The sequence below is a fragment of the Hippopotamus amphibius genome, chromosome 8 (genome assembly GCF_030028045.1).
Source record: "Hippopotamus amphibius kiboko isolate mHipAmp2 chromosome 8, mHipAmp2.hap2, whole genome shotgun sequence".
NCBI lineage: Eukaryota > Metazoa > Chordata > Mammalia > Artiodactyla > Hippopotamidae > Hippopotamus > Hippopotamus amphibius.
The window spans coordinates 130,905,743-130,918,501 of record NC_080193.1 but is presented as its reverse complement, the minus strand read 5'-3'; the positions used below and the strand labels follow the sequence as shown (position 1 = coordinate 130,918,501).

The 12,759-nt window shown below is 41.3% G+C and overlaps 1 protein-coding gene across 1 annotated transcript in view; it reads left to right on the top strand.

The window, feature by feature from the left end:
* Positions 1–12,759, top strand: part of MYO3B (myosin IIIB) — a 471,877-nt gene that overhangs the window by 36,565 nt on the left and 422,553 nt on the right. The window lies entirely within an intron of this gene.

The window sequence follows — 12,759 nt, the reverse complement described above, 5'->3', positions numbered from 1 at the left end:
TAAAGCCTTTGTGGCCACTCCTGGACAGCTTCGAACTGTGAAAAGACATCTCCTCATCTTCCCTGCCTCCCACACTTCTCCCTGTCTCTCAAATATAAATATTGCTAAAACGGTTAAAGAGTGAATAAGTAAAAACGGTACTCCTTCCTGTGCAGAAAATACATGGTCATTTTGAGGAGGGCCATTTATTTATTAGATGCTTTGCTGCGTAGGATATTATCTTTGCAGTCTGCTGAGCCACCTTGATTGGATACTGGGAGGAAATTATTTCTTAATATAATTTTGTGCTGAATTTATAAATTTGATGCCTATGTCTTTTATCATTATTTCTGCTAGCTTTTAAAACTCTATAATACCTTCATTATGAATTTTCTTTTGTTTCTATAGCCTAAGGCTATTTGATGCGCCAGCAGAGTTGTATAAATTAAACAAGTAGATGTGGTTCACTTAAAGAGAAACAGAAGAAAGTAATCAAGAAAGTAAACTCTTTGGGGGAGTGACTATAATCACTTCCCTAATTTAAACAAAGATCTGCCCACAGCACAGAGCATTGGAGGCTTAACAAGACCACGTCTTGCTGAAATAGTGGAGCCTTTGCGTGCCTGTCCCTGCGCCTCAGACACAGCAAAGGTTTCAACCATCATGTGCGTCTGATGTGAAAGAATTAAATGGTACAGAAACCTGAAGGCCTGTGGATGCTCGTCTTGACTCTTTTAATTATTTATGTGAACTTGGGCAAATTATTTACTTTGTCCAAAGCTCAGTTTCCACATCTCCAAAAGTGTTCATTGTAATATCTGTTCTTCTTGTCATTATAAAGGCTTTGTAAGGGAGAAATGACATAAGGGATGTAAAACTACTTGTTAACCTGTGAAGTGCTGAGTAAATATAAGACCACGGCCACATGCTGGCAGCTCTTGGGCCAAGTACTGAATACATATTGTATTTGGCCTGGACTGTATTTTAAAAAACAGAGCTAATATTTAAACATAGAAGGATTTACATAATATTTTAGATTTCTGGCTTCTCTTGAAAAACCGAGGCATGTGGCGACCTGGGCCCTGCTTCTGGGTGGAAACAATTGGCCTGAGTTGAACTGTGGCAGCCTTGGTAGATGGACCATGTGGTTTTCAGTTCCCTCAATCTCCACCCCTCCCTGACAGCTCTCTGACAATGAGAGTGGTCCCTTACACTGGCCTGCCTGGCTCCTGAGTACGTTAGAATTCATGATACTTGAGGAAGGTGTTAGACAGGCTGCTTTGACTTTATGACAAAAACCAATGGCTTTGGAGTGCAAAGATCAGAGCTAAAGCCCCAGCTCTGTCATTGGAGCAACTTGGACAAGTCATTTCACCTTCTTGAGTATTTTTTCTCATATGGAAAGTAGAACTATGGTAACTGTCTCATAAAGTTTTGGAGAGGTTTTACGTACGATAAGGACCTCACCACACATATGTCTGTATTAGTAGATATCCAGTTCTTTGTTATTGTTACCAAATGAGCTTGGATCTGCCCACCTGACGTGTGAATCTACTGATGTCGAGTTGTGGTGAAGAAAAGTACAGCATTTATTTGCAGGACACAAAGCAAGGAGAAGAGGCAGCTAGTACTCAAAAGACCTGAACTCCCCAGTGGCTTTTGGGTGAGGGTTTTAAAGGCAACATTAGGGGTGAGGGTCATAGGGTGCATGATCAGCTTATGGACCTTCTTCTGATTGGTTAGTGGGAAGGTAACAAGGTGATGTTTTGGGAATCTTAATGATCAACCTTCTGGTTCCAACCAGTCTGGGTCCTATATGCTTGCAGTCATCACGTAGTCACCAACCTCCATCAGGGTTGGGGGGGGTCTTAGTTTCTGCAGAACAACTCAAAGACACATGTCAGATTGTTATCTATATCCCTTGAGGAGCCCTGTGATTTTATTGCTGAACTATTAAGCTATCGTTACTTTTCTTGCTTGACTGATTTCCTTTGGTTCTGTATTCTCTCACTCCTCTAATTAGTAATTGCTTGAGTCTGCTGTTTGGAATTTGGGGAAGGCCTAGGAGACTAAAGGCTTTTTTTTGTTTGTTTGTTTTACAAATAAGAAATGGGGGACACCAAGAGGCTTTTGTACCTGGGAGGACCCCACAACGATGTGTAACAAAGAACCACAAAAATCTTGGCGGCCTACAGCAATAAACACTGATCTTTGCTTATGAGTTAATCAGTTGGGTGGGTGGCTCTGCTGATCTTGGCTGAGACACTTGCGCCAACTCAGCTCTGCTCCATGTGTCTCATTCTCCTTCAGGCTAGTCTGAGGTTGTTCTCATGGCAGAGTCAGAGGAACAGGAGACAGAAAGTGAAAACGTGCAACTGCATTTTCAAGCATTTGCTTGTGCTGTATTTGCTAATATCCAATGACCATACTAAGTTCCATGGCTGAACCCAGAATTAAGGGGTGGGACAGAAAACCCCACCTACAATGGGCAGACACTGCAAAGTTATGTAGAAAAGAGATCCAGGGAGGAGTGAGGATCTGGAGCCATTTTTACCATCAATCTGCCTCAGATAGGGTAAGCTAAACTACTAAAACAAATACATTTCCAAAGCACATAATGACTCAAATACAGAGTTCATTTCTCATTCATTTAACAGTACATATCCTGATTGGGAGGTGACTCTCCTCACATAGTGTTTCAGAGACACAGGCACCTCCCATCCTTTAGCTCCATCATCACGCAAGTCCCATCATTGTCACTGTCAATGCCAGGATATCAGGGGTTGACAATTCTTCCTAAAGGGCCAGGTAGCATATATTTTAGGCTTTGCAACTACTCAACATTTCCTTTATAGTGCAAAAGCAACTATAGATGATATGTGAAAGAACAGGCAGGACTGTGTTCCAATAAAACATTATTTACAAAATCGGACAGCAGGCTGAATTTGGCCCGTGAGCCTAACTCCTGCCCTATAGTTATAAACCTTATAGGTATTGGATTAACCTTATAAGTTAACACAGAGGACAGTTTCATCAAATATTTTGCCCATGGGATAAGAGGAATTTCTAGCTTTCCAGGCTGCTATATCTGTTTCTTTGCTATCTGGTACCAAATCACCGAGCCAATTCTCATAAGCACAGTTTTCAAACAGCAGCTCCCCACTTTGAGATACCAATTTGTGTCAGGGTGGCCTAACTGATAAAAAAGAAAAAAAAAAAAAGATGCCAAAAGCTGTGTAATGGCACAAACATAATAGAAAAGTACTTATGTACCATTGGTTGATGACTGGCTCTCCTTCACATGGGGATTCAGGAGCGTCAATCTTCTTCCTTTCCTTCTTGGGGCCTTGCTGCCGTCTCATTTTAGCCTGCATCTAATGTGTAGAAGAGGAAAGAGCATGGAGGAAACACATGTACTTCTTTTTCAAATTAATTAATTAAGTAATTATTTTATTGTAGTATAGTTGATTTACAATGTTGTATTAGTTTCAGGTATACAGAGAAGTGATTCAGTTGTGTGTGTGTGTATATATCTCTCTCTCTTCTTTTTCAGATTCTTTTCCATTATAGGTTATCACAAGATATTGAATATGGTTCCCTAATTCCCTGTGCTATATAGTAAGCCTCTGTTGTTGTCTTTTTTATATACAGGAGTGTGTATCGTTTACTCCCAAACTCCTGATTTATTCCTCCCCCCATTTACCCTTTGGTAATCATAAGTTTGTTTTCTATGCCTGTGAGTCTATTTCTGTTTTGTAAGTTCATTTGTATCATTTTTTAAATTGCACATATAAAGGATATCATATGGCATTTTTCTTTCTCTTTCTGACTTACTTCATCTACTACGATAATCTCTAGGTCCGTCCATGTTGCTGAAAACAGCATTATTTCATTCTTTTTTACAGGTGAGTAGTATTCCATTGTGAATGTGTACACACACACACACACATATATATATACACACCACATCTTCTTTATCTGTTAATCTATCACTGGACATCTATGTTGCTTTCATGTCTTGGCTATTGTAAATAGCACTGCAGTGAACATTGGGCTGCATGTATCTTTTTGAATTATGGTTTTCTCTGGATATATGCCCAGGAATAGGATTGCTGGATCATAAATATCTCTATTTTTAGTTTTTTAAGGAAGCTCCACACCCTTCTACATAGCAGTTATACCAATTTACATTCCCACCAACAGATACATCTACTTCCTAAAAGCTTTGGTTGTAAGTGTCACACATTACTTCTCATTTTCCACTGGGGATAATGTGGACACATGGCCACACATAACTGCAATAGAGACTGGAAAATCAGTCTAACCATGTAACCAGCTCCTATCACATAAGTATGCAAAGAAAGAATGGGCAGTAGTGTTAACTCTTTAAAAAAATTTTTTTTCATCTTTATTAGAGTATAATTGCTTTACGGTATTGTGTTAGTTTCTGCTGTACAACAAAGTGAATCAGCTATATGTATACATATACTCCCATATCCCTTCCCTCTTGAGCAACCCTCCCCTCCTCCCTACCCCACCCCTTTAGGTCTTCACAAAGCATCGAGCTGATCTCCCTATGCTCTGCAGCAGCTTCCCACTAGCCATCTATTTTACATTTCGTAGTGTACATATGTCAATGCTACTCTCTCACTTCAATCCAGCTTCCCCTTCCCCACCCTGTGTCCTCAAGTGCATTCTCTATGCCTGCATCTCTATTCCTGCCCTGCCACTGGGTTCATCAGTACCATTTTTCTAGATTCCATATATATGCATTAGCATATGGTGTTTGTTTCTCTCTTTCTGATTTACTTCACTGTGTATGACAGACTCTAGGTCCACCCACCTCACTACAAATAACTCAATTTCTTTCCTTTTTCTGGCTGAGTAATATTCCATTGTGTATATGTGCCACATCTCCTTTATCCATTCATAAGTCGAATGATTCTTAGTCCACAAATGTCCTAGTGCCTAACACAGAACCAGATGTGGAGTGAATATTTGATAAATATTTAATGAAAGAAGGGGGAAAGGAAGAAAGGTGGGAAGGAGAAAAGATGGGAAGGAAGGGAAAGAGTGGGGAGGGATGGGGGGAGGGAAGGAAGAGGGAAGGAAGGAAGGAAGATGCCAACCATGTGTGTGCCTGTGCATTTATAGACAGACAAAACTATCTATAAAGGATCAAGTTTCCCCATTTTATTTGTGTCTCTTGGATTCTGTAAATGATGTACCACAACTGTTCACATGTCCTCTTTGGCGTTCATAGACCTAGGGGGAAGAGAATTAAAGTCAGTGGGAAGGAATGAGAAAGAAATAAGAGCAAGTGGAACACAACCTCCCTAAGCATTTGGGGCTCAGGGTCAACAGAGGTTCATGGAATAGTGAGAAAATGTAGCTGTGCCTTCCCCCTCCCACCTTTCAAGTATATCTAAATGGACTTAATTAAGGTTGCCTCCATCACAGGACTTTGAAGTAATCCACATGGTGCCCTCCAGGTGCTGTCTGTGTCTGGCCAAGGCAAGGCCTCTGGGCAGTTCTCTCTCTGGCTGCACACATGGCACTTCTCTGCTCAGTTACCTCTCACTATCTTCTGTTCTGGCAACTGTGTGGAGCTGTTTTATGCGGAAATCTCAAGAAATCCTAACATCTTCACTGTTGAGGACAATGCCCAGGGACTGAGAGAGAGAGATCCTTGGCATAGTGCTGAACACAATTATCGGGGGGAGAGGAGAGGCGGCCGGGACTCATGGCTACTACCCTACTTCACTCAGGTGAAGGACAGAGGATGAACAGAGAGGTCTACTGGTGCAACTCAAAATGATGGGGGAGGAGCTGCAGGGCTCTGGGGGAGGAGCTGCAGGGCTGGTTTAGGCCTCCTCCATTATACCCACAAGACTGAGAGTCTGAACTACCATCTTAGCTTGAACTTTTCTCATAGCGTTGACTTCCAGCGGTAGCTGTGTACGGTCTGCTAGACACAGTAAGGACCGACCAGTGATGAAAGATGCTTTGCTGGGATTCCAACTTGTGAACTATGATCACTTTTTAAAACAGTGCCACAGGCCCTACAAGCCCTACCTCTAGCCCAGATATGGGGTCTACAGAGGAAGGGAAAATAAACATTAAAAAACCCCAATTTCTTGATTGTATAAAATCTGCCCAAAGAACATAAAACCCATTTAACTACTTGAGATAAATGATCTAGGAAAGAATTCAATATTTTGCAATCTTGTAGTGTCAAAGAAAATTTATTTTTGAGCATTTTGACGCGCTGGCATTTTGGATTGAGTTGGAACAATGGGCCACAGATTCTTTTAATTCCATTTCATTCCATTCCACTACATCTTTTTTCCATTTGATAATTCTAATTCATACTTAATATTTTGTTTCACAGTCAAGTTGTGCTTTGTCATTTCAAGTGAAATGTTGGTTGTGTTGTAATCACTCAAGCAGCCACTGAAAAAGCTATACAAAAATATATAGTAATAAAATACATAAACAAATTGAAATGGAATACTAAAAAAAGTTCAAGTAACCCAAAAGAAGGCAGAGGAGAGGCAACTAACTCCAGCTAATACTAATTAAGGGCAGTGATTGTTAAAATGAATTTAAAAATACATACACACACAGACAAGAACAACAGAGAAATAAAAAAATAGAACAAACAGAAAACAATAAAATTGTAGACCTAAGTATAAACTTATCAATAGTTATATTAAATGTAAATAGTCTAAACACAACAACTATATTCTGTCTATAAGAACTCACTTCAAATATAGTCATCAGGTAAAGGATGGGTAAAGACTGCATTAGCTTTCTCTGCTGCATAACAAGATTACTACAAACTTGCTTAGGACAACACACATCTATTATCTCACAGCTTCTGTAGGTCAGAAGTCTGGGCATGACTTAGCTGGATTCTCTACTACAGGGTCTCACCAGGCTACAGCTGGGTCTGTGGCCTCATCAGAGGCTCAACTAGGGAAGAGCTTCCTCATGTTGTTTGGCAGAGTTCATTTCCTTGAGGCTGCAGAAATGATGCTTCATTTTCTTATGCTCATAAATTTGTCAACTTAGATGAAATGGACCAGTTTTTCAAAACACCAAAAACTACCAAACTAACCCAAGATGAAATGGATAACCTGAATAGTCTTATAACTATCAAAAGTAATTGAATGCATAATCAAAAGCCTTCCAAAAACCAGATAGTTTCACTAGATAAGTCTACCAAATATTGAAAGAAGAAATCAGTCCAACATTATCTCTCTCAGAAAATAGAAGAGGAAGAAACACTTCCCAATTCATTTGATGAGGCCAAAACTAGATTAAGGCATTACAAAAAAGAATATTCCAGACCAATATCCTGATGGACACAAAAATCCCCAATAAAATATTAGCACATCAAATCTAATACATAAAAAAAAGAATAATACATCACAACCAAGTGGGGTTTGTCCTGGGAATGTAAGGCATTCAATGTTTGAAAATCAATCAACATAATCCACCTCGTTAACAGTCTAAAGAAGAAAAAGTATGTGATCACATCAATTGACGCAGAAAAAGTATTTGAAAACAAAATTCAACATTGATTCATGATTAAAAACCTGCAACAAACTAGGAATAGAGGGGAACTTCCTCCACCTGATAAAGGGCATCTACAAAAGCCTTGAATGTGGAGAAACCAAATGAAGACTACTTAGATCCCAAGCTATATTGCATAGCAACTGCTTTCCTTGCATAGGCTGGCCCAGCAATAAAATCCCAGGCAACACCATTCCCACAATTGCACTTGTTAGTTCTGACAATCCAGAGGCCAGCAGTTGGTAAAAATATAAGTCCAACAAAAGTGAGCTCTGTGTCTTGTACTGTGTGGCCCTGGCATCAGGACCGCACAATGTCTGTCTTACCATGATGACCACATTGTGCAGGTCCAGAGTGGTGAAAAGAACCTTGGGTTGGTGGAGAAGCACTTTACTGATTAAGGACAGAAGCTTTGAGAGCAAGGCTGTGTGGTAGGAAGTTGGCAGTTCAGCTTAGAGGGGCGCCTCCTGGGAACCAGAGCCAACAATCAGCCTCACGCAGGAAAACAACAGGGACCTGGAGATGAGAATTCTGAATGCCAGGAAGTAGTCGGCAGTTGAGTCAGAGCTGCAGACCCAGCTGGAATGAGAACCTTTAGCCATCAGCACCAAGCAACAAAGCAGCAAGAAAGGGCTCACTAAGGAGACCAAGGAGAATTTGTGGGGTTTTTTGTTTTTGTTTTTTTAATGAAGGGACTCAGAAATAAAAAGCTTTGCTTAATTGATGTTACAGCCTGCCAGGGATTCCAGACAGCGGAGTCGTAAAGAGAAATGTCTCATGAAGGTTATTCTTTCATGCAGATGGGTGCACTTGAATCTGTAGTCAGCCCCTTGTGCTTTGGAGCTTATTTCTGTCAACACAGCTTCCCATACTTTCTTCTTAATGACCTGGAACTGCTTTTCCAAACTCTTCCACGAGAAATTTGGACTCTCAGTCAGTGCAGGCAGAAAAAAACTGAAAATTTCAATGTTGAGGCAAAGTTGGAAGTATAATTTGGGCATTCTTATATTCAGCACACTCTCAGGGATGGGTATGTGATATCTTTTTCCCCCTGGCCCACAAGTGCTAATGGATGCATCAGTTTAATTGCCCAAAGAATGTATCAGTTAGAGCAAAGCTTGGCTGTAGCTCTGAAGTTGAGCTCCTCTGATTCTCAAGATGCTCTAAGAGAAGTGTAGAATGTTGCAGAGGAAGAAAAGTGATATGAGCAAGTCTCCAAAACAAGCCAGCTCTTCCCAGAAGGAAAAAACCACTGGAGCTCTCAGTGGCCAACAGAAGAGCCCCCGTGTCCTTACTTGAAAATCACAGACTTCAATGTAGTGCAGTGTGGTGCCCCGGCCTGGGAGTCAGACGACCTGGGTTCTGACCCACATTTGCCTGGTGGGGTAGTGGTTATGGTGGGCTCTGGAGTCAGGTAGTTTGGGTTCAAAAGCTAGATTTGATATTTTCTCACTGTGTGGCTTTGGCAATTTAGTTCATCCCTCTGTGCCTCAGTTTCTTCATCTGTGAAAAGAGATGATACCTATGTTTACTTTAGAGAGTTGTGAGGATTAAAGGAACTCCTAGTGCATGTGTAAAACATCTGGAACCACACCTGCTCGTATTGAGTGCTGTAGAAGTCTTTGCTGTTGTTATACACTACCTGGGTCCTAGGGAAATTACCTCTCTGGTTTCAGTTTCCTCAGTTGTAAAGCTAGAAAGGTGGGTTAGGCCATATTTCTCAAAATTTGGTTTGGAGATGTCTACCATCAAAATAACCTAGGCTATGAGTTTAAATAAAATCTCTTTAAGTGGGGCCTGAAAGAGCGCTTTTAAAAATGCTTCTAAAATGATTCTTATGCATAATGATTTACTTATAGCAGTAGATATATAATTAAATGAGCAACACTTGGCATAGAGCTGCTTTGGGAGGAAGTGAGAAGTTATGCCTTGCAAGGTATAGGCACTGACACTGGCCAATGAGTGGAAAGCCAAGCCAAAGTCACACGCAGGCTATGCCGGTCTCTGCTGCCTGCAGATGGGGAATTATGGCTGGAGATGGATGAGCTGCTTCTTCATAAATATCCAGACTGGCCAAGTAATTAACCAATAAAAACCCCTTTCCTTGTTCTATGACTTAGGGGTGAGCCCTTGAATCTTTGTGACAATAGGCATTTTAAAAATCACTTGTTGGAAATCAGAACAAATTGCTCCATTTTCTGTGCCCCTATTCACGTTATTTCTAGCCTGTTATAATTTGCATCCTACTGTATTACAGTGAGTACCCACAGTGCGTGTATCCTCAGGAAATGGTGAGCTTCTTAAATTCAGGGTGAGTGTCTTATTCATCTTGGTATTCCTTTCTCTCCTCCTCCCTTGCCCTAGCATTTAGCACAGTGATTTGCATGTGGCCATCCTTTTCTAAATATTTGTTGGATGAATCAGCAGAGGACCCAGTTTGAATTGAGTCCTGGGATGGAGTTTACAAGTCTGTGGTCCTAGAGTGTCTACACTGTAACCGGTGAGACCCACGGACACAAAGGCAATGGAAAAATGCTGCCTCCATCACAAAGGCCTTTGCAATATTAATACAATGGAAGATATAAATCTTAATTAGTAACAGGAAAAAGTGATGATGTATCAAGGTTCTCAAAATGTCAGCTGGTGGCTGGGCAATCAATTCATTTATAGCCACTAACCACTGTACTGTGATACTGAAACCTATACTGCTAATTAAAGGTGTAATGACGATCAGCCAGATCACTGTTAATTGATTCTTAATACATCAATTACTGCTTTTCATGCCAGTTGAATTTAATCAAAAGGGGTCAGAGAGTCCTATAAGGCTTAAATTTTAAAAGGATTTGTGTATATTAGCTTTTATGTGCATTATTTCAAAATCCAAAAATCCAAGTGAAAGAGTTCCTATATTTGTATACACTTTATTTGCTCATTAAAGCTTTTGGAAAGTGAAGTTAATTCTTAATAACAAATAGAAATATTTCATCAACAAGAGGGAAATTTTATTGCACCTTAAACTTTGGTTTCATATTCTATTTCTTTATTCTCTGCTGGAAAATAACTCTAGGTTTTTTCCTACCTTGAGAAAAAGTTTCAGGGCCCATATGGCCCCCGCTTTCTCTTCATCCTATTTTTCCCTTCCTGTCATTGATGAATTTTGGGGGAAAAGTGGTTTACAGCTCCTCTGTTTTTCACTCCTGCAGTGTCTTCTGCCTCTGTTGCTTAGCATCTTTGAAAGCTACCTTTAGCCCTCACTAGCTAGGTCAAATGGCTTTTCCTGGTCCTCAGTCTTCTGGTGGCCTTTAAGACTACTGATCACTCTTTCTTTGAAACTCTGCTCTTCTTGACTGGATCCCCACTAATCTTTCTGCCAAGAATATTTTCCAGGAAGGGATTAACATAGGCTACAAGATATGCAGGGAATATGAGTGTGGGCTTAAGAGGGTAAGGAAAAGCCTGGGGCAGAAGTGGTGGCCCCTTCCCGGAGAAGGGCCAATGACCAGCAGTTTAGAACACGCAGGGCAAAAGGCAATGGAAAATTCCAGTCCAATTCCAGGTTCATCTCAGTGAAGGGGGCAGGATGGGAGTAGGTCTCTGAGAGGGTAGTGTGCAGATATGGGATTTCAGATGCAGAACAAGGCTATGTTTGATAAAGTTCTCAGAAGTGAAAGAGAAATCCCTCCCAGTCTTGGAAATAGGATTGGTAGAAAGAAGAGAAAGCAAGCCCCTAGATGGCTGTCTGGGATACTGCACCGGGCTTTTGGGCTTTTCGAGTTCCTGCCACTGGGTTGGGATTGCTCCCTATCCTCCACCCTTTCTCTCTGGTGCTGCAGTGATTTTTCTAAGCCACACTAGGATTGTGTTACAGTGCTCTTTATGGTAACTCTTTGGTGACTCTCCAGTTGCCTATGCTGAATGCAGCTGAAGCTTCCTGGCATGGCACACAAGAGCCCTTCAGAAACAGGTCAGCCTAAGTCCCCACATCCTGCCTCTGCCTCTCCTTGATATTTATGCTCTGGCTATGCTGAAGTACTTGTGGTTCCCCAAGCGTGTCATGCCATTTCATGCTTCCTTCATTTGCTACCTAAATTCCCTCTGCCTGGAATGAGACGCAATACCACGCAAACTTTGAGATTTTATTTGTCCTTCAAAAGAAACCCAATGAAAGAAATCAACCTAGTCACCATCCCTTTCCCTGAGAGGGCTTGGTACCTATTTCAAATTCAAGATGATACGACAGGGAGCCAGGAGCAGGACACTGCAAGTCCAGTGCTCTCCTTCTGCCACACAGTGATGTTGACCTGGAAAAGTTTCAGCAGGCCCTTAATTCTGCACTGTTTATGAAAGCACATCAGTCACACTGGGTCTGCACCACCATCATTCCCCACCCTGGCAACTGGGGTGGCAGCAGCAGATTTCATTGTATAGGATTTTTAATGTGCCACCAATTATGCGCTCTCTTTTGGGTTATGCTAATAGTATAAAATGCACAATGCTGCGCATTTTTCTCTAATCTCTTACCCTATATAATGGTAGCTCCCGGCTCTAAGCATCTGGCCTGCTAACTGCATAGTAAATAATAGTAAACGTGGTGCAGGTCTTAATGAACTACGTGAATAAGATCCTTTCTGTATAATCAAGATACTATTGTTGTTATTGGTCACATCAGCCATTGTGGACAGGGGCCTGGGCCCCATCCTGGCCCGACTAAATAAGAATTGCTGAGGGTGAAGAGAGGTCTTGTGTTTTTAAAAGTTCAGAGTACAGCCAGGGTTAAGAATCACACAGTTGTCACCTGGGGGGGGGGGGGGGGGGACAGTGGGGTAGGCATATGTGACTTGAAAAAAGCCACAATGGTGATTCTCATATCTCTGCTCTCGTTCAGATGGTTGGGGAAAGTGATTTGAGAGTTGAAGGGGTAGTTGCTCCTTGAAGGCAGGATCAAAGATGCTAAAACAGTTTGGGTGCTGTTTAGTTCCAGCTCCTCTTTTTGCCCAGCCCACCATTCATTCCTTCATTTATTTACCAGAATTTTACCAAGTGCCTCTCCTGTGTCAGACACTATGTTAAGCGATGAGATTATGAAGGGAACAAGACAGACAACGTAGATATCAAACAAAAACAAAACATCAGCAACTTCATCTTTTACTATGGGGAATGTGATTTATCCAGAAAAAGAATACTACTGAGCAAAGCGCACCA